We start from the raw sequence: 21,552 nt of genomic DNA, 5'->3' as shown, positions 1-21,552 counted from the left end.
CAATTACATTTTTCAGTTTATTTTATAATCGTAAGCTTAACTCTCCACTAAGTAAAGAATTCAACAAATAGTAAGAAGAAAAAATACACTATTCCTCAATAGTGGAGATAAGGGCTGTAGCAAACAATCAAATCCCAAAATGTCAATTCTGCTCAGATACATTGTATTTTTATGTTATAGGATCCACATTTAAGAAACTCCAAAGCAAGGAATAGACTTTTCTGACTTTGCAATTTCATCACTCCTGTGACACTGTGTACAAAGATTCCCACACTTTCCTGGGCTAAAGGCACATCCATGGGGTGGGATGGAGGGGATGGAATAAAACTCACAAAATACTAAGCCAGGGCCACAGTTCAGAGAAAAGCATCAGACAGGTAATCGGGAAACTTGGAGTTGTCTTTGTGATCATGGGCAGGTCATTTCTTTTCAGGGCCTTGGTTTCGTCAACTATGTAATAAAAAGTAAGAGTAGACAATTTTCCACATTCTCTTTCAGATCTAGAAATGCTACTTTATCTATTTTTTTTTAAGTTCACCAAGTTCTGGTGCCTTTGAAACTGTGATCATATGGTCATGGTAAGTGATACGTGGTATCACCATTTACACCTTGATCTTACCCATCTGTATTATGTAAGATCCAGTGTCACCAGATTCAGAATTAGTTAACTAAGGTTGATACCTCTTTTCCATAGCTAGAATAAAGTCATGTAGTCTATCTGCCTGACAGAATTTAAGAGTTTAATTCTTGGGGCCTGTTTTGTGGCATAGCAGGTAAAGCCACAGCCTGCAACACTGTCATTCCAAATGGACCCAGGTTCGTTTCCCAGTTGCTCCATTTCTGATCCAATTCCCTGATAATGGCCTGGGAAAGCAGCAAAAGATAGCCCAAGTGCTTGGACCCCTGCCACCCATGTGGGAGACCTGGAAGAAGTTCCTGGCTCTGGCTTCAGCCAGGCCTGACCCAAGTCTTTGTGGCCATCTGGGGAGTGAACTAAGGGATGAAAATCTCTCTCTCTCTCTCTCTCCATCACTCTGACTCTTAAATAAATAAAATCTTTAAAAATAAATAAATAAATACATAAAAACTTCATATATTTAGGCTTCTCATCATTCTCTTTTAATATGCTGCAATTATTAGATATTTCTTACTTACTTTCTATGAATGTTTTGGTTTCCTTTTTATTGAAGCAGGGAAAAAAATTCTGAGAAGGTCAATGAGAATCTGATTGAGAAGTGTTTTACCAAAGAATTAAAATTATATTTTATGGACATTTAAAGTGATTTATTTTCAGAAATTGTGAACTGTTTTAAATAAATGTGCCAATGTTAAAAATAAATGACTTACATTAAAACTTCATCACACAGGGTAAATTATCTTTTTGATAAGGAAGCCCAAAGCTTAGAAAGAAAAACACTCAATAAGAAATATAATAAAAGAATAATGACTAACTTGTAGGCCATTAAGAGAAGTAGAAATGAAGCTACACTATGAATATCATACAGTGCCCTAAAGTGGAGGAGAAAGACTATTTATGTTGCCTTCTAGCTACCTTGTATTTTTTTTTTTTTTTGACAAGCAGAGTTAGACAGTGAGAGAGAGAGACAGAGAGAAAAGTCTTCCTTTTTCCATTGCTTCACCCCCCAAAGTGGCGGCTATGGCCGGCGTGTTGTGACCAGTGCACTGCACTGATATGAAGCCAGCTTCCTCCTGGTCTTCCATGCAGGTGCAGGGCCCAAGGACCATATTTTTTCTTACTTAGATATTGATATATATATCATATGTGCTATAAAATATCAAAGCCATGCTTTTCAGTTTCAGACAATGTGAGAAAAAAATTAAATAAAAATCTAATTGGTTCTGATGACAATTACTCCTTTGATTTTGATGAAATTCTTAAATTTCATTTGCTTTTTTTAAATAAAGATTTTTAAGAGTTCTGCCAGTCTGAAAATTATTTGGTTCTATGCTTTTTCCTTAGTTCTAAAGTAAGGGTAACACTATTTCTTGTATCTATCTCACACAATCGATATGAGAATTACACTTCTTTTACTCAATGGAGTCTGAAGTTACATTCATGTTATTATTTGCTCAGTGCTTACTGCCCCAGTAGGAAGCACTACTCTATTCTGGTCCCCAGGCACTGCAGCTACTTGGGGAGTGAACCAGCGGATGGAAGATTCTCTCTTTCCCTGTCTCTCTGTCTCTCTCTGTAATTCTGATTTTCAAATAAATAAATAAACATTTTTTTAAAAAGTCTCCTTACTGACAGGGACTCTAGGAGCAGTGGGCAGCTACCTGTGTGTTAGCAAACCTTCCAGAAGATTCTGACATACATTAACTTTGAGAACCAACACCTCAAATGATCTTCTTTACCTATCTTCATTACATATTATGTACATATGCTTTTAAATCTCCTAGTCCAAAATTAAGTTCTCAAGCATCATCTTAGAAGCTAATAACAATTATGTCCACAGCAACAATAACACTAATGCTGTTGAGAAACTTCCTAAGCCTGGGGCTCAATTGTAATATGTAAATTGGATTCAAAAATTTGAGATAACAAACAGGATTGAATTCATTTTGTATATTAGAAAAACCAAGATTTTATTAAGTTTTCCCATGGTCAATAAACCAGTTCTTCAGGTCTCAGTAGGCTGGTGCCAGAGCTGGGCTCTTAACTACTACATGATACTGAGTCCATTCCAAGCTCTTGGCTGAAGTGAGACTGTCTATGTTTTAGATCTCACGTATGTAACGAGCAGCACGTGTAGCCAAGTTAATGAAGTTGATCCAACTCCACATTCAGATGAAGAATGAAGCACTTTCTCAGGAGACAGGTCACAGGATGCCTGACATTGAGGTCAGATTTTTCTCTAAGAATTATCTTTGAACTTTTTCTCATGCAAGAATGAAATTGTTTAGTGTGTCTACAGAAACTTCAGTGAGTGCCAGAATCGTGATTGTTTTCAGTTTGGCAGACTTGTTACTAATCCGTCATTTCTGGAAATACTTAGACAATGGTATCCATTGTTTCCTGAAATTTACTTTCTCCCTCATCAACTTCAAAAGAGAATTTAGAAAATGGAAGAAAGGAGTAAGTTGAGGCAGGATGTAAGACGAGAGAAGAGAAGGAAGAATGTGCAAAAGGAGAAGCAAAGACGTTAGATGTTGAGCCTGCCATTCATTGTTGGTGTGGGCAGTGTCTTCGGTGAGGAATCAAGAGAGGGAGTTAGGCTGAGACATACTTAGTCAAGCGTATCATCACAAAGAATAAAGGTGTGAGGGTTGCCCTGGACTTGTGGGCTTCAGGAAAATTTATCTACCTGGCAGAGGAGGTCAGAAGCTAAATGGCACAAGTGGCCAGCATGACAGACATTTAAGCAGGGAAGGCAACCAATGGATCATGGTCAGAGGCAATAGCTTATAGAGTCTCCAAAGAAGAGTTGTGCTCATTGAGCTGGCTGCAGTGGGTACTCTGAGAGCTCTCTTGGGAACTTGTCTTTTCAGCACCAGCCAGGGTGGCCTCTATTAGGGGTCTAGCCCATGATAGTGGCAAAGAGTAGAGAACTACCACTGACTGAGTGTTGATCATGACACAAGGCATTTTGCTACTCATTTTACCCATACTGATCCAGCTGGGCTTCCTAAAATACGTGAGAGATGGTAAAAAGCAGGGTATCTCCCATTTTATATGAAAGGACATTGAGGTTCAGAGATGTTAATTAACTTGTCCTAGATTGCTAGTTGGTAGGTAGTAGAGTTGCTCAACTTAACACTGCTCACTCCTTAAAAAAACTTCTTGTAAGGTTAGCAACACAGCCTTTAAAATTCCCTCATGTAAGCTGTACTTCACTAGATATGTATTTATTGCTACATATACAGAACTTATATGTAAAGTAGATACATTTCCTGTCAGAAAGAAAAAGAAAGGTTGTTAATGTTCTTTTTAGCACTTAGGAATCAAGATCCATGCTTACTTTTGCTCCCCAAAAGCAATCTTACCCACTAGTTCCAATTCAGGGAAAATGTATCTTTTTAAAAAGGTTTACATGAGATATTTTTTCTCAAATCCTTCATGTTTTCACTACGCCTTAAACTAAGAATCTGTTCCAACATTTTGTCACCCCATGTAAATGCTGAAGCATAGTTTCCAGTGAAGTTCCTGTGAAAATCAGCACAGAAAGCATGAGATGTATAGGTTTAGGAGGGATATCATAACTACGATGGACATCAATAGTTTCAGCCAAATATACAGCCAGCCATGGCCAAAGAAGAATTAAGTGATCACATAAAAGCATGATTGAAATGAAAAATCCAGTTCCAAGAATTGGGGTGTCCAAAGGATGTGCATATTTAGTTCTTAATCCAAATGGAGCCTGAAACTCAGGGTGAATTATATGAATATACTTCTATATTCTTTTGTAGTATAAGAGTCTATGCCGGAAATAGTGCCAGGTATCCTCAATGACAGCTCAGCCATAGCATCTTGCCAAGAGAATGTACCATCTTGGCATTCTTTTCCAATCATAAGGAAGCTTTAAAAAATTTATAAAATAATAGGTTCCACAAATCAAAGGAGCTGGATACAAACGTGATTGAAGAGAGGGACTTCACAACAATGCTATTGGCTGTCCCAGGTTTCTGGTTTATCCTAGATGATCACAAGCTAATTGTGGACCACCACCACCCAGATTTCTGTAGTAACTTATTTTTAGCTCTGAGAGACACTAAGATTTAGGAGGACAAGAAAATCTACTCAGGGTAACATAAAACTGATAACAAGAAAATGTTCAAATTGCAAATACATTTGCTCTTCTTTTAAGTAATAGGAATTAAAATATGGTTTCCATAAGAAGCATTAAGTACTTTGTTCATATAATTGGAGCATGTTCTAGATGTTTTATTAGGCAGTAATTCCAGAATGTTCTATGAATCGTCAAATACCCAGTTGGCCAGCCTTGATCCACTGCGGGTCCCTGATGTGGATGGAGCAATAGCAAACAAAGCAAAGAAAGGTGTGGTATTGAACCTTGCTATGCTAAATCTTGGGCTCTGAACTCCAACGCTGATCTCTAATGAGCTATACAGGACAATGCAGAAGACTCCCCTTCTCAAAACTGAAGAGGCATTGTGCTAAGTGAAAGACGCCAGACATAAAAGCCCTGCTTTAATTTTATTTATCATCTGATTCTGTTTACATGAATTGTCCAGAATAAGCAGGTGCTTAGGAGTTAGTTGTTGACAAGGGATGGAGGAAAGGAGAATTGAGAAGTGACTGGTGGTGGGTTAAGGAGTTTCTTTCTGGAGTGGTGAAATTATTCTAGAATTAGATATTGATGATAACAGCACAACATACCGAATATATGAAAAACCACCGAATTATTTACTTTATAATGGTGACTTTCATGTTGTATGAATTATATCTCAACATATTTTTAAAAAATAAAATAAACATCTTTGCTTTAAAGCAGACCATAGGGGGCCGGTGCTGTGGTGAAGCGTGTTAACGCCCTGGCCTGAAGCACCAGCATCCCATATGGGCGTCAGTTCTAGTCCCGGCTGCTCCACTTCCGATCCAGCTCTCTGCTATGAACTGGGATAGCGGTAGAGGATGGCCCAAGTCCTTAAGCCCCTGCACCCATGTGGGAGACCTGGAGGAACTTCCTGGCTCCTGGCTTCGGATCAGCACAGCTCCGGCCATTGTGGCCAGTTGGAGAGTGAACCATTGGATGGAAGATCTCTCTCTCTCTTTCTGCTTTTCCTCTCTCTATGTAACTTTGACTTTCAAATAAATAAATCTTTAAAAAAAATTTAAAAAATAAAATTAAAGCAGACCATAAAAGTTACCGTTTTCTTCACTCTGTCCCCTTTGAAACAGTCAAAACAAAAGCTCTACCTCAAGAAGAGAAGGAAAGGCTAGAATTACATCCTCTGACAGCATCAGAGGGAAATGAAATTTTACAGAAAATAAACACCACCACCACAAAGGAAGTAGAATGAAAAAGAGCACGTCTCTGGCGTGCAAGGCCATATGGATCTAGGCTGGGCAAGAAGAGAAGTCTTGGACTGGCTCCTACACGGGAGGAATAGAAGATGTCAAAGCAGAGAGCACCAGAGCAAAAGCAACAACACAAAAACCTATGAATATGTCTCCCATAAGTGAGCAGGCTGTCCCGCACCCAGAAGGAACAGAGAGGAGAAGGACATGCAGATGTGTTCAGGAACGTTTGGCTCTTAGAAGATGCGTTCCACTAAACATGCTGAAATCAAACAAATTCACTCTCTTGTCTGGAGGAGGACAAAAGGAGAGAAAGGGCAGAGAAGACTTCCTCTCCTCGAAATCAAAAATACATGATCCCAACTGCAGGTGAAATAAATGAAGAAACTCCATGAAAAAATAAAGGTAAAGAAATTGGGACAAAATGTACACAGAACACAGCACTGATTCAGCATCTACGTAGGCTCAGCAGTGACTCCAGGGCTGAGGATATGGAGGTACTCAGTGAGGTCAAAAACTTGTTTGGAAAGCAGACAAATCCAGGCAATGCTACGACAGAGGGTAGAAACATCCCTACGGATAGAAGCATCTCTCCGGCTTCGAGGAGAAAGGGATGCTGGTCTTATCATCAGAGGCTTCCCAAAGGTTTTTGTACCTGGGGGCAGGGAGGCATTAGCTCCACAAAGAAGATTATAGTTAAGGAAAATTAGAGGTGGAAGAAAGTGGTTCACAGTATTCAACTTGGTACAGAGGCACTTAGACAAGAGAAAACAACTGATGGGGAGTAGCAATTTCATCAGAGCAGAGGGTTCCTGGGATATGATCTTGCTTGAGTGTGGCTTCCATCTCCTTTGATGTCTTTCTCCTGACCGGCCACCTACCCAACCATACCTCTAGCTGCTCTTTTCAATGGCAAATGGGAGAGTGGTGAAAATGGCCCTCATCTGACACATAGGAATCAGGTAAAGGGTTAGAAAAGGACAGAAGGCCGGCGCCGCGGCTCACTAGGCTAATCCTCCGCCTTGCGGCGCCGGCACACCGGGTTCTAGTCCCGGTCGGGGCACCGATCCTGTCCCGGTTGTCCTTCTTCCAGGCCAGCTCTCTGCTGTGGCCAGGGAGTGCAGTGGAGGATGGCCCAAGTCCTTGGGCCCTGCACCCCATGGGAGACCAGGAGAAGCACCTGGCTCCTGCCATCGGATCAGCGCGGTGCGCCGGCCGCAGCGCGCCTACCGCGGCGGCCATTGGAGGGTGAACCAATGGCAAAAGGAAGACCTTTCTCTCTGTCTCTCTCTCACTGTCCACTCTGCCTGTCAAAAAAAAAAAAAAAAAAAAAAAGGACAGAAGGAAGCAAAGGAAACAGATAAACATTTGTTATAAAATCTCCTCTGGAATTCTAGGGGATTGGCTGTGATACATGACTTCAAGGGATGAGGGCTTGGGACCCAAATCAATAAGAAAGATACTGTTGTCCCTTAGCAACCCCAGGGCACCTGTGAATACTCAACTCCTGGATGCTCAAGTTCCTTATTTAAAATGGCATACTATTTGCAACGAGATCTATGCATACCCTTCTGTACCTGACCACTTCAAATGATCTCTAGATTACTTATAACACCTAACAATGTAAATGCTAGGCAAATAGTTGCTATACTGCTTTGTTCAGGGAATGATGACCAGAAAAAAAAAAAAAAAAGCTCTGCGCATGTTTAGTATACATACATTGTTTTGTTAGTGTTTACTGTCTGTTGTTGGTTAAATCCATGGGCACAGAAGCCACAGATATGGAGGGCCAACTGTTCTTACTGTGTTTCAAGGAGGAATACACCACTGTTAGGCAAACTGAGATTTCCTATGTAGAATATTTAAAGCTATAGGGAGTGGAGGCGGGTGTTAGATAGCCATGGTAGATGTGGCATCTCCCCTCTCAGAGCTCGGGTCCTGACTCTAAGCTCTGTGGCTCATACACAAGAAATTCTGACATCTTTGCCCAGGAAATGAGAGAAGAGGACTCCCTTATTGACACCAGCCTCTTGTATCTTTGACAGTATTATGCCACTAAGCAGTCATGTTTAAATACATATGAATTCATATTTGCATGCCAGTTACTCACAAGGTCAAGGAACATCAAAACAAGGGACAATAATATTGCAAGTGAAAGAACAGAGGAAGTGTACAGCTCTTGACAGTAAACTTTATTTTTTTTAACCATAGCATGAATCTATTTTTTTTCTTAAAAAGATTTATTTATTTATTTGAAAGGCAAAGTTGCAGAGAGGCAGAGGCAGAGAGCGAGCCAGAAATCTTCCATCTATTGGTTCACTCCCCAAATGGCCACAATAGCTGGAGCTGGGCCAGTCTGAAGCTAGGAGACAGGAGATTCTTCTGGGTCTCCCATGCAGGTGCAGGGGCCCAAGGACTTGGGCCATCTTCTACTGCTTTCCCAGGCCATAGCAGAGAGTTGGATTGGAAGTGGAGCAGCTGGGACTTGAACCGGTACCCATATGGGATGCCAGCACTGCAGGTGGTGGCTCTATCAGTTTTGCCACAACACCAGCCCCAGTAAACTTTATTTTTAATATTTATTTATTGGAGAGGCAGACAGACACAGAGAGACAGGCAGATGACAGAGATAGAGAGAGCTTCCATCTACTGATTCATTGCCCAAATGCCTATGACTCAATCCAAGTCTTCCTCTTGGGTGGCAGGAACCCAACTACTTGGGTCATCGTTCCTACTTCCCCAGGCTTGCATTGGTTGGAAACTGAAGGCAGGATCTGAAGCCAGGGATCTAAGCCCAGGCATTCTGATATGGGATGCAGTTGTCCTAAGAGATATCTTAATCACTAGGCCAAATACCTACCCCTGAGAGTGCACTTTGAAAGGGAGGAAGACACAAAAAAATTGAGAAAAACAGAAACACACAAATGGAAACTCAATGGGTGGACTTCGAAGTTGCTATAGAAAATAGGGCAAATCCCATCAAACCATTTCTACCACCAGGTCTTCATCAGGATGCCTCTTTCATGGTGCTCTAGAGCAAGAAGTAAACAGTTAGAAGTAGGTTTGTGGGCCGGTGCCATGGCTCAATAGGCTAATCCTCCGCTTTGCGGTGCCAGCACAACGGGTTCTAGTCCCGGTCGGGGCAGCGGATTCTGTCCTGGTTGCTCCTCTTCCAGGCCAGCTCTCTGCTGTGGCCCGGGAAGGCAGTGGAGGATGGCCCAAGTCCTTGGTCCCTGCACCCGCATGGGAGACCAGGAGAAGCACCTGGCTCCTGGCTTCGGATCAGCACGGTGCGCCGGCCGCAACACGCCAGCCGCAGCAGCCATTGGAGGGTGAACCAATGGTAAAGGAAGACCTTTCTCTCTGTCTCTCTCTCTCTCACTGTCCACTCTGCCTGTCAAAAAAAAAGTAGGTTTGTGTGTCTGCCCCAGTGAAAGGAGGATGAGGAGTAATGAATACAGAATTGGTTTGTAGTGTAATGATCTTCTCCTTCAGCTTTAAGGAGACGGTAATTACGAGGCAATAGCAGGGAAAGATTTTGAATCCATAAGAGCAACTTAAGTGAAAATGTGCCAACCGCCTTACTTCTCTTGCCTGCCCTCTCAGAAATCCACATCCCCAGGCAAATCCTGTCTTAAGTCCACACTTACAGAAGCAGCCATGTCGGAGACCTCCACCCGGAGGCCATACAGCACTGTGGGATCCAAACTGATCTCATCAATCCCAACCCTCTTCCTAGGTTTCCTCTTGGAATATCACCGTTATCTAGTTGTGTAGGCCAAAAGCAGAAGCTACGGCTCCCAGATCCATTCGATCTCCACAACCATCCCGGGTTTTTATACAGGGTTTTGTAGAGTACTTCATACTCATTGTAAAGATGAGGACATCGAGGCTCTGAAAATTTCAAGTTATGTGTTTCAGTATGACTAAACTAGTTGGTGATAAATGAATTAGGAGACGTGAAAAACAGCCCCCATCACGCTTACAGCGTAAGTCAAAAAAATCCTTTTAAAGGTCTACAAGGCCTTCTAAGAACTAGTTCCTGGACACTTCTCCTAGTTTATCCACTTCTTTCTCCTTCCCGTTCCCTGTTATAGAGTTGATCATTGTGCTGCTTGGGGAATTCACAATGAAGCTCTTGGCTCGGTACCTGTGACTCCTCAACCTGAAAATGACTTCTTGTGATGTCTTCAAGGTTGTTCACCCTGGTTTCTTCTGTGTCACTGCATTAGAGATGCCCAATATGAGAAGACAGGACACATCTTGGAAGAATCTGCCAAGCTGAATACACACTTGTCAAATACCAGTAAATTTTCTGGAACTGGAGGTAAAAGACAGACAGTTCTGTGTTCAGGATAGACTTCAGGAGGTGATGAATGCTCTAGAGAATAATACAACTGGGAAGGGGGTTAGGGAGCAGTTTCTTAGAGAGAGTACTCAGATTCATCACCTCCTGAAGTCTAGCCTGAACATGGAAGAACTATGTCCACCTTGTACCTCCAGTACCAAGAACATTTACTGATATTTGACAAGTGTGTATTCAACTTGGCAAATTCCTCCAAGATGTGTCCTATCTTCTCTATCCCAATGTCCCTGCCTTGGGTCAGATCATCTTCATAGTCATAGTCATCTTCATAGTCAGGGCTATTGCCATGACTTCAAATGACCCTAAATTGTTTCTCTACTTCCAATCACTGCAAACTTGAAGAAGTATTTATTCTTATCAAATTATTGTATTGATGCCAAAGTCATCCCCAATTAAATAGATTTGTCAGATCATTTTCCCCTTCAGAAATTTGCAAACGCCTCCATGACCTATATAAAATTCTGCATTTCTTACCATGGGATTCATAGACCTTTATTATTTAGCTCTTAATTACCTTGATAAAAATGTCACCAGTCACATCCTGTGTTCCAGACACACCAAGCAGCTCATCAGTCTTGCAGTATATTATAGTTGTTGAGATCCTTTGCATTCTCTACCCTTGAAAACTCTTCATGAACTGGTACAATTGATACCACCAAAATAAGGGCTTATGGGATAGTATTTAAGAAAGGAAAGAAGGGTGGGTGAGGGGGAAAGAGTAACTGTATTGACCTTAGTGCACATGAAAGTTTGCCATATAGGGACGAGGAAGGATTGGGAAAAATATAGAAAAGAAAATAGGAAAACAACCAAGGAACACTATAAGAGTAATGTTGTTGAAAGAAAGCAGTGTGGATTGGCTGGAAACTTTTTATTTTTATCTGGTATTAGAATAATTGTATATTTTCCACCTTGTTTCCAAAGGTTTAAGTTTTACAATAATAGCTGTAGTTTCTTGAGTAGAACATGGAATCTAGTTCAAGTACTGGGCTAAAGTGCTTTGCATGTATTAACTTATTTAGTATATTAGTGATGGAAACTCTTATCTTTAAATAGAAAAAAAGTAAATTTTCCATGACTTGCTCAGTGCTAGAGCATGCAATGGGAAAAACAGTCTTTAGGGAGGAAAATCTGAATTCACATCTCATGCTCTTCTTATTATCCTCCCTGACTTCTTGAAATTTGGAGGCATGTCCAAAATAGTCCTATTCATATTACTTAAATGTTAAAACAAAAAATCTAGTGTAGTTAGGGACTTTTAGGGGACAATATGGTGAGACCATTAAGTGAGTGAGTTTGGAGTCAGTACATTTGGGTTCAAATTCCAGTTACACCATGTACTAACTTTGAGACCTGGGGCAATTTTTTACATTTCTTCCTAAGCCCTAGTTTCATTATCTGCAAATGAGGTACCATAATAGTACTTATCTCATGAAGTTGTGTGGAGGTTTCAATGCTAACCATTGGTACAAGTAGTAATAATAACTACACCGGTAATACTTCTTGGAAAAGAGGTAGGGTAAGGTATGAATCTTGAACCTCATTTTCTTTCCTGAGGTCCGGCTGTATTTGGTGAATTGATGATGTTATATTGAGGAATATATAGGGGAGAATTCACAATAAAGAAATGAGTTCTGTGGACAAACCTTAGTCATTGGATGGGGCAACCTGAAGATGAATTAGTTATAAACTTGGACTCATTTTCTGATTCAGTGTCTCTGATTCAGTGTCACTTTCAATCTATAGCCCATGAACTTGTGCTCAGTGGGAGTAGAAGGTGGGCTGTATAGAAAGATCTAGACTGTAGTGCTTAGAAAGTGAGAGGGCAAGGGTGGATTTCTCCCAGAAGTTCCCCAACACATGGATAACTTAGTGCTTCAGAGGCTCTGCTTCAAGAAAGTTAGAAAATAGAGAGAGCAGAACCTGGGGGACCTGGACTACCCAATGAGGGGAGAGGAGCTGGTGCAAGAGAAAAATATCCTTAAGTAGGAGATAACTGAGGACAACAAAGTGTTCTTTGGATATACTCAGAGGTAGATTGCAGGGAGTTGGAGATCCGCAAATAGTGGGAGTATGAGTGACATGAATATTATTGGGTGACAGCCAGAGAAACCTAGTCTAGCCATCTCTGAATCTTAATGAAGAATGGGATGGGAGAGGGAGTAGGAGGTGGAATGGTTTGGGGTGGGAGGGCAGGTATGGGGAGAGAACCACTATAATCCAAAAGTTGTACTTATGAATTTTTCTATTTAAAAAAGAGCCTTGGTTGATCACTGACATCATATATAAGAGTGTTAACTGTTAAATTAACAACAGGAGTCATTGGGCACTAACTTCCCATGCAGGACTTCTGTCCTCAAAGAGTTGTATTATGAGGGTTAATAGTAAAACGTATTCTCAAAGATTTACTTCATTTTAATGTATTAAGTGGAGGATACTCTTATGTCTCATAAGTTTCAGATAAGCCTAAGTGCCCAACTCCATTGCTTGTTTTCTTAGGTGCTTCTTCAGTTAATGATAAAACTTGTGTTCTCAAAGGAAAAAAATATGTTATTGCAAAACTTTTAAAAAAATACAAGAAAGGAAGTAGGAAGAAGGGTGGGAGTGAAGGAGGGAAGGGAGGATGGGGTGGGATGTATCATGTTCTTAAAACTGTATGAATGAGATACACGAAATGTTCCATTTATATATATATACAAAATTTAAATTAAAAAGGTTGCTGATTTAAATCAATAAGTTTTCCTTGGGCTTATAACCAAGATTATACTCATATTCAAGATTATATATCATCACCCATCTATCCATCCATCCATCAATTTCTTATTTGCCTTTTCTTTTTCAAAAGTACTATGAGGTTATTTAAGACAAAGAGAAGAATATTCAATGAAGTTAATCCAATAGAAATATTAAAAAATAAAGTATATACACCAGTCATGAGTTGTTCTATGTGATTTTTGTTGATTGGTATTACATTGAACTCTGAACTTCCTGGAATCTAAACAAAAAACGTAAAATACATTCTTACATAAAGATAGGTAAACACAGAGCTCTAGTTACTATCCTGTCTTCATCATTTGGGGTTGCTATAACAAAGTTGCATAGACTGGATAATTTAAATAACAATTTATTTTTCACAATTCTGGAGGCTAGACGTCTGAGATTAGGGCGACAGCATGGTTGGGTTCTGGTGAGGGCTGTCTCCCTGGTTGCAGATTGCAGATTTATCATTGTGTTCTCACATGGTGGAAGCAGAGATGAAAAGCTCTGTAGGGTCTCTTTTTAAGGCTACTAATCCCATGCATGAGGACTCCACTCTCATGACCTAATGCCTGCCAAGACAAGCTATTTTCTACAATTTTATCCAGGGAACAATGAAGAATATCCTGAACTTCCTAACTATCTCTCCTGGTTACAAAACTCACTACTGCCTTAGTTTAGGATTTCATAATTTCCTACATAAATGGATTAACCTTCTAAAAAGTTTTTCTAATGAATGATCTTATGTATAATCAATATATAAGATTGTGTCCAGTTTCTGAATACAATTTTTCAGTGGATTTCAGTCTAGCTCTCTGCTGTGGCCCAGGAAGGCAGTGTGGAGGATGGCCCAAGTGCTTGGGCCCTGCACCCGCATGGGAGACCAGGGGGAAGCACCTGGCTCCTGGCTTCGGATAGGCACAGCGCCAGCCGTGGTGGCCATTTGGGGGGTGAACCAACGGAAGGAAGATCTTCCTCTCTGTCTCTCTCACTAACTCTGTCAAATAAAAATTTAAAAAAAAAAAAAAAAAGCTTTCAGAGGAAAGGGTGGGAAAGAAAGAGGATGGACAGCTCCCTGAATTAGAAGCTTCCTGGCAATACCACACTGAATCCTTCATGCCCGTCACACCTATTCCCTCCACAACACCACGGACTTGCTTCTGTAGCTAGTATCAGCCTCTCGGGCATCTCTGGCCACTCCTTCTAGTGAGCTGCCAGAAAACTTATGGGACACACAACTAGAGAGAATTCTGGAAGAAACAGAGAAGTGTGGGAAGGAATGGTACATTGTGGGAAGGAATGGAGGATTCTGGGAGGGAAAGGAGAATGGTGGGAGAGCAGGGAGGATTGTGAAAGAACACAAAGGACTGTGGGAGAACAGGAAGCCCCGTAGGAATGCAGGGAGGATGGTGGGAGAACACAGGGTTGTGGGAAGAAATAGAATTTGTAGAGAGAACACAAGCTTACAGGAGAGCACTAGGAACTGTTGGCGAAAACACAATTGTGGCTTGATTAGAGAATTCACTCAGGGCTTTTCTACTGGCCCTTCCACAAAGGCCTGTGAGCTTCTGGCCACTCCTGCACAGTCTGTTGGGGTCACACCCTCCTCTCAGACACCACAGCCCCTCTGCCCAGCAGCACGTCTCCTGCTGCAGCCACCCACGTGCTCACTGACAGCCTTGCTCTAGCACAGCCACTAAGAATTGTGGGAGACTTGGGAGACACGAGCTCTGGGTAAGAACAACTTGAAAGAAGCAGGGACTTTTGTGAGTGAAAAGGAATTGGGGTAGATATGGATGCATGACCCATGCTTCCAGTGTTCCCTCCTGCAGGAACCATATCCCACCCATTGTGCCAACACCATGCTTCTTCACAGCCATGCCCATCCCCCTGAAGCCTGGAAGCCTGGCCCTCGGCCAGACCACACCCCTCCCCAGCCTTTGCCCTAGGCCAATTTTCTGGCTCTGCCTTGGCCTTTTGACCACTGCAGAGGCAAAGATGCTTTTGCTACCTGGCTTCTCCCTACCTCCCATTGCACTCTTGTGGCCAGAAGGAATGCTCTCAGCTCAGTGGCCTGCACATCTAGGCCCTGAAGGCTGTACTCCTGGGGCTGTCACAACCATGTCCTCAGGCTGAAATTCTCTTTCCTTTCCTTTCCTTTTTTTTTTTAAGATTTATTTTATTTATTTAAAAGGCAGAGTTACAGAAGAGCAGAGGCAGAGAGAGAGAGAAATCTTCCATCTGCTGGTTCACTCCCCAGATGGCCACAATGGCCGGAGTTGGGCTGATCTGAAGCCAGGAGCAAGGAGCTTCCTCTGGGTCTCCCACACAGGTGCAGGGGTCCAAAGACTTGAGCCATCTTTTTCTACTGCTTTCCCAGGCTGCAGCAGAGAGCTGGATTGGAAGTAGAGTAGCCAGGATTGAACCAGCGCCCATATGGGATGCCAGAACTGCAGGTGGTGGCTTTACCCACTATGCCAGAGTGCCAGCCCCCGAAATTTTCTTTCTTAGAGGCTGTCTCCTTGTTTTCTACCTGCTTCAGGTTCCTACTGGCACCATGACAAAGGTCCTCTGTGCTTAGCACATCACATCCTGGACCCACCAGTCCTCTTGCTCTGAAATCACTTTTCTGGCTCACGTTGTACTTGCTCATGCTCACTCCCCTGGCACCATTGCCCCATTCACTAAACCTGGTCTTCCTTCTCTCTTCTCTCATCCAGCTATGCCCCTTACCTATCATCTACTACACCCTCACCCCTCCAGTCCAGGCCACCCCTGTTCTTCTCTGCCATCTGCAATGACCATGCCCAGCGGAGCCCAGCCAAGCTGGATGCTCTCTATCCCAACCCCTCCCCTACATGCAATCATGCTATCTTACTTGGTAACCAAGGAGGGGCCTGCGTGGCTGGAGAGAGGGGGGTTAGACTCCCGCTCTGGTGCATATGTAGAGTAAGACCAGTCCATGGACCTAGAATCCTCATGTCACATAAAGTACTTTTTTGGGGTTTCTTGTAGCTCCACACACCCCAGCCAGAGTTGTCCATTTTTTCACAGAATCATGTTCCTTCCAGCCAGTTCTCATGCCCAGCAAAGCCCAGTTTGTCCAGCCAGGTTTCAATTCTGCTAACCCAAGCCATGGAGTGTGCTTCTTCTAGCTCCTCAATAGACATTAAGTACCAGGCAGATGGGTGGAGAAAGGACATGCCTTTACTTCCTGTTTCTCTTCCCCATGACCTTTCCTAAGCACTCAGTTCGTGCTCTCTTGGTCTCTAGGGACTGTCAAGACACCACCACAGCAACTACTCCTCTGGTTGCTGCCCTGTGTTTTGAGCTCACTCCGCTATCCTTATTCCTTTCATGTATAACTTTGGGCCCATAAGAAAAACACAAGGAGGTTATAACCAGCTTTATTCCTTGATCAAAAATCTCTGAACGGATCCTCCTTGAAAGGGCACTTTCCACTAGCATCTTAGTCACTCGTTCATTGGAAACAAGATGCCTACAGCCTGACGTTGCTCCAGTTTGGGTTTTGGTCATACACGAAATGCCTAGAAAGTTAAGACAAGTGTGGTAAAGGGTGAAAGGTGGCAAAGGACTTGGTCATCACAGGTGTTCTTGGTGTAATTAGCACCAAGATATTTTAGAGCACCCGACATAGGAGGGCACTTTGACAGTCCTCACTGCAGGCCTGTACATAACAAATTTTTACTCTTCATTGACTAAAGTGACAGGGGCTTTGATGATGAAACATGAGGTGAGACTTATCTCAAGTGTATGAGTAGCTAAAGTTCCCCAAATTGAAAACAAATTGTTGTTAAAAAGATAAATCACAGTAGACTCAAGACTACTTATCTTACCACTCTTCTAATGTTACCTTATTTTTTAAAAAAACTTTATTTATTTAGTTGAAAGGCAGAGTTTCAGAGAGAGAAAGGGGGGGGGTCGATCTTCCATTTGCTGGTTCACTTCCCAAATGGCCACAATAACTGGGGTTGGATCAGGGCAAAGCCAGGAGCCAGGAACTCCATCTGGGTATTCCATGGGGACAGGGTCCAACCACTTGGGCTATAAGAAGTGGGGCAGCAGAGACTTCAACAGACTCTCATATTGGATGCCGGTGTCGTAGGCAGCAGCTTAACCCACCATGCCACAACCTCGGCCCCCTAATGTTGCTTTCAATCACTTGCTTTGCTAATAAGAGAAAGTAAAAGAGATTTACAGCCTGAGAGAGGGCATCGAACTGGATACTGTCATGGGAGCATGTCATGGAGATAAACCTCATCCATCATGTGCATCAGGGTGGAAAAAGGCTTCGAGTTCTGTCCTCGATGACCTTCTCCATCATCTCTCTCACTCAGCCATGGGACAGCCCTGTGTGAATAACCACTGGAAGCTACTGTCTTTAAAAAGAGTGTTTCATAAGGGGCTGGCGCCATGAGCTCTGGGAACCAGAGGAAAAAGTAAAAAGCTCATATTCTACCTCCGAGTCAAGAATATCCTTAGCATATGAAGGAGCTTGCAAAAACGTGTGGGGAAAATGTTATAGAAATAGATTTTCTTGGTCTCCAAAGTTTGGAAATCCATGGATAGTTTTCTGATAGTACTTTCCACATACTTTTGATTTTTGTATTGGTTTTTCTATTTCACAGTAACCAACTCCTAAAAAACTCAGCATGTCAAAACCACACAAAGTTGCTATCTCACTGTGTCCATGGGACAGATGTCTGAGTCAGACTTTAGCGATTCTTCTCCCCAGGTTGAAATCAAGGTGTCAGCCACTGTGGTGATCTCATCTGAGTCTCAGGTCTTCTTCCAGACTCACTGGGGACTGGCAGAGTTCAACTGCTTGTAGTTGCAGTTCTAAGCCTAAACGATTCAACAACTAGAGAGTCCTCTCAACCCTTCTCCATTCTTATCTGCCACACGGTCTTGTCTACAACCTGCTAGTTTGCTTCTTACGGGCCAATGGAAGAATATGAATTCTTTCAATACCAAACCTCATAAGGTCAAGCCCAGCCTGATCATTCTGACAGCCAGGATGATCTTCCTAACTTAATGGCAACTGATTAGGGAATTGAATTATATCTGAAAAATCCCTTCACATCAGTACCTAAGATTACTGTTTGACTGCATAGCTGGAATGATGTGTCTCTACCAGGGATAAGAAATATTCAGGGCATCTTAGAATTCTGCTTTCCATGCTTAAGATGGAAAACATGTCTCCTTTTTAATATTTGTTACTCCTATGTTGCTATGGACTTTCTTGTGGATTCAAGAATTGCCTTTCACAGTCTTCATTTCAGAGGAAAAATTATTTTTACAAAACCAGTGCAGAAAACACTTCCCTCTTCTTGGCTATTTGAATATACTTCAAATGGAGGAACTTATTTTTAATAGATTTTCTATCATAATTAAACTGTGGGAAGTCGTTTGGGAAAACAAGACTAGTTAGTTGCAAGAAATGTAGATCATGAAAGAGACTGCACAAGAAGAGGTCAAGGTACCACTAATTAAGAAAAGATTTCGTTGAATAGCCAGTCACCTGGATTAAATTAAGTCCATTTCCTTGGATACGAGGCGCCTGGACTCTGACAACCAGCCTGTTCTAGAATCCCTCTGTGCCTTTTCAGTAACCCACAGAAAGTTTGGTATTCAATACTTTGAGTCCATAAATCCATTAAAAAAATAAGAATGCACATTACTCGCTGGGAGGTCTGTTTGTTCTAATGAGCAAAGAATAAAATAATTATCTCACACAATGCTGCAGGTGTAGAGTGGAAGAGACACTTCAATAACTGTATGTGCAATTGATAATAGGTCTCCAGTGAAAGAACATTTTTAGACCTCCCTTTTCTCAGAGTTGCTTTTCTTGCAATAGAGCAGATGCCAAAATTAGCTCAATTGCTCTTTTCTGGGGCCTTCAAAAACTGCACTCATGTTATTGGATCTTTTGTTTAATGTATTCTGTCCATATGCTGCTGGCGGGCCTATTCAGAGAGCTCAAACCTTTGTGTTTGCCCTTGGGAAAAGTGTGCAGCCTCAGTTTGAGTCAGGAAGAGCAGTTCCTCATCTTGACTCTATTGCCTGATGGATGCTCAATTGCTTTGTTTCATTTGTAAATGCCAATAGAGCCGAAAATGTCAATAGTGTTCCAAAAATCAATTAATTCTCATGTGTAATCGTGGAGTCATTGTATCAGGACCCCTGAAGTCTAGTTCGGGAGCACTAGTCAAAGATGCATCTGTGTCTCTGATGTGAGCACATGCAGAAATGGATGTCCCATCCATTATGTCACAAACGCACTCTTAAGCAAAACAAACAAACAAATTTTGCTCTGGACTTGAAAAAATGAAAAAGAGCGTGTTACTTTTTAAAACGAAAACGCTTTTCATCTTCAAGTAAACTGAAAAACAGTCAAATTAATTAAAAACATTTTTGAGTTCTGTTTGCTGGCTGCCTAACTTCTCTGTGCCACTTGTCAGCAGACGATTTACCGTACTTCACAGAGAAAACAGACCCTTTCCTCACACTCCTCCACTGCACCCTGGTGAATCTCTTCAACTGCACGTCCCAAACTTGACCACACACCTACTTGCAAGGGCTCCGTGAATCACTGTTGGAAGAGGAATGGAGGGATATACTCCGATCCCTGTATTTCTTAAAATTTTTATTTATTTGAAAGGGAGAGAGAGAAAGAGAGAGAAATATCTCCCATCTGCTGGTTCATTCCCCCAAATGCCTTCAATAGCCAAGACTGGGCCATGTCAAAGCTAGGTCTTGCTGGAAATCAATTCCGGTCTCCAACATAGGCGCCAGGGACACAAGTACGTGAGCCAACAACTGCTGTCTTGCAGGCTGTGCTTTATCGGGAAGCTGGGTTGGAAACAGAGGAGCCAAGACTTGAACAAGGCTCTCTGATATGGGATGCAGGTGTCTTCTCAATGCAACACCAAATGCCTGCCTCTCAGCTCCCTGTTCTTGATTCTTTCACTCGTGTCACCTGTAGGAGGTGCTCTCTTCTTGATTAAACTGTCAAAGACCAGGTTTTCCACCTGGGATTTAACTGAATGCCTAGAGCAGCCCTTGGACCCTCTCTTGTCAAGGACCTGGCTGATCAGTCGTTTCTTCCCTCAGATAACTTCCAACTGTTTCCATCTCTTCCCAATCTCCCATGAACAAGTAAATATACTTCAGCTGCGTGTGTGTGTGTGTGTGTGTCTAAGTGTACACACAACTTACTTAGACATTTCTTCTCCACAGCTACTTGGCTTCCTTGTTCTCATAAACATGTCCTTGTTTTCTTGTACATGGATAACTTGTCTAGGACACGGATCTATTAAAATAGAATTTACAGGATTTTAATGAGATGCTTCTGTTGAGAACTACAGCTCTAGCTAAGTGAGCAGAAAATTCTGGTCTTAATGACCATATTATTTTTTGTGTGCCTGGTGGATTCTCATGTTGTTTGCTCACAACCCTTGGAGCAATCCCACTATACTATCCACACATGTGTGACTGCACACTGATATCATCCAGAGAGCTTGAGAAATCCTCGCTGTCCACTGCCTATCCACAGAGAATTCTGATTTACTAGACATGGAGTGAAATCTGGGCATTGGCGAGTTTTCAACATTCTACAAGTTATTCTAATTTTCAACCAATTGGAGGCCATTTATGTACACTGTAACCCTACGGGATTACTTTTGCTGTCTCTCCATAACACAAGGCTTTCTATCTCTTTTTCTAGACCAGTTCATTGTTTTTCCCACTTTACCTTTCCTATCACCTGATTTGTTTTTTATAACCCAGTGCATGTGTTACCTCTTGCCAGAACTACCACTGGGCAATTTTGGATTAAGTAACACCCCCCCTGCCAACATACACACACACGGAAAACCACACACCATGTACTTAGATGGCATCTGGAGAACTTTTTACATAATACTCCACTTTGTTCTTCTGACATATCTTCTTTATAGAATTTAGTCTTTTTGAGTGTGGTAAATCAGTCATACATCCCGTTTGATTCCTTGTGTCTAAACTAGACTTGTTTTTTCTTTTTAATAAGTGCTCAATAAGTATTTGTTGAATGAAAACAAAATGGCCAAAAATGTATCTTCTACTTCTTTCATGATTGCTGTAATATCTGGTATTTCCTCAAAAAATGCTTATTGCAGGGTGGGCTGATGGGTTAGGAAGCCACTAAGACACCCTCATCACATATTGGAATGCCTAGGTTCTAGTCCAAGCTTTGCGTTTGATTTGCGTTTGCTTCCTGCTAATGCACACCCAGGTAGGCAACAGTGATGACTCACGTATTTGTGCCCCTGCTATCCACGTGGGAGACCCAGACTGAGTTCCCTGCTCTGGGCTTCTGTGGGTATTTGGGGAGTGAATCCGTGCATGAGAGATCTTTCTCAGCCTCTCC

The 21,552-nt window shown here is 42.1% G+C and overlaps 1 pseudogene; it reads right to left on the bottom strand.

Annotated features, from left to right (window-relative positions):
* Positions 1 to 328: 328 nt before the first annotated feature.
* Positions 329 to 15,777, bottom strand: LOC133762066 (methylsterol monooxygenase 1-like; annotated as a pseudogene).
* Positions 15,778 to 21,552: the final 5,775 nt, after the last annotated feature.

The sequence above is a fragment of the Lepus europaeus genome, chromosome 6 (genome assembly GCF_033115175.1).
Source record: "Lepus europaeus isolate LE1 chromosome 6, mLepTim1.pri, whole genome shotgun sequence".
In the NCBI taxonomy this organism is placed as follows: Eukaryota; Metazoa; Chordata; class Mammalia; order Lagomorpha; family Leporidae; genus Lepus; species Lepus europaeus.
This window is presented reverse-complemented; position numbering and strand designations above follow the sequence as displayed.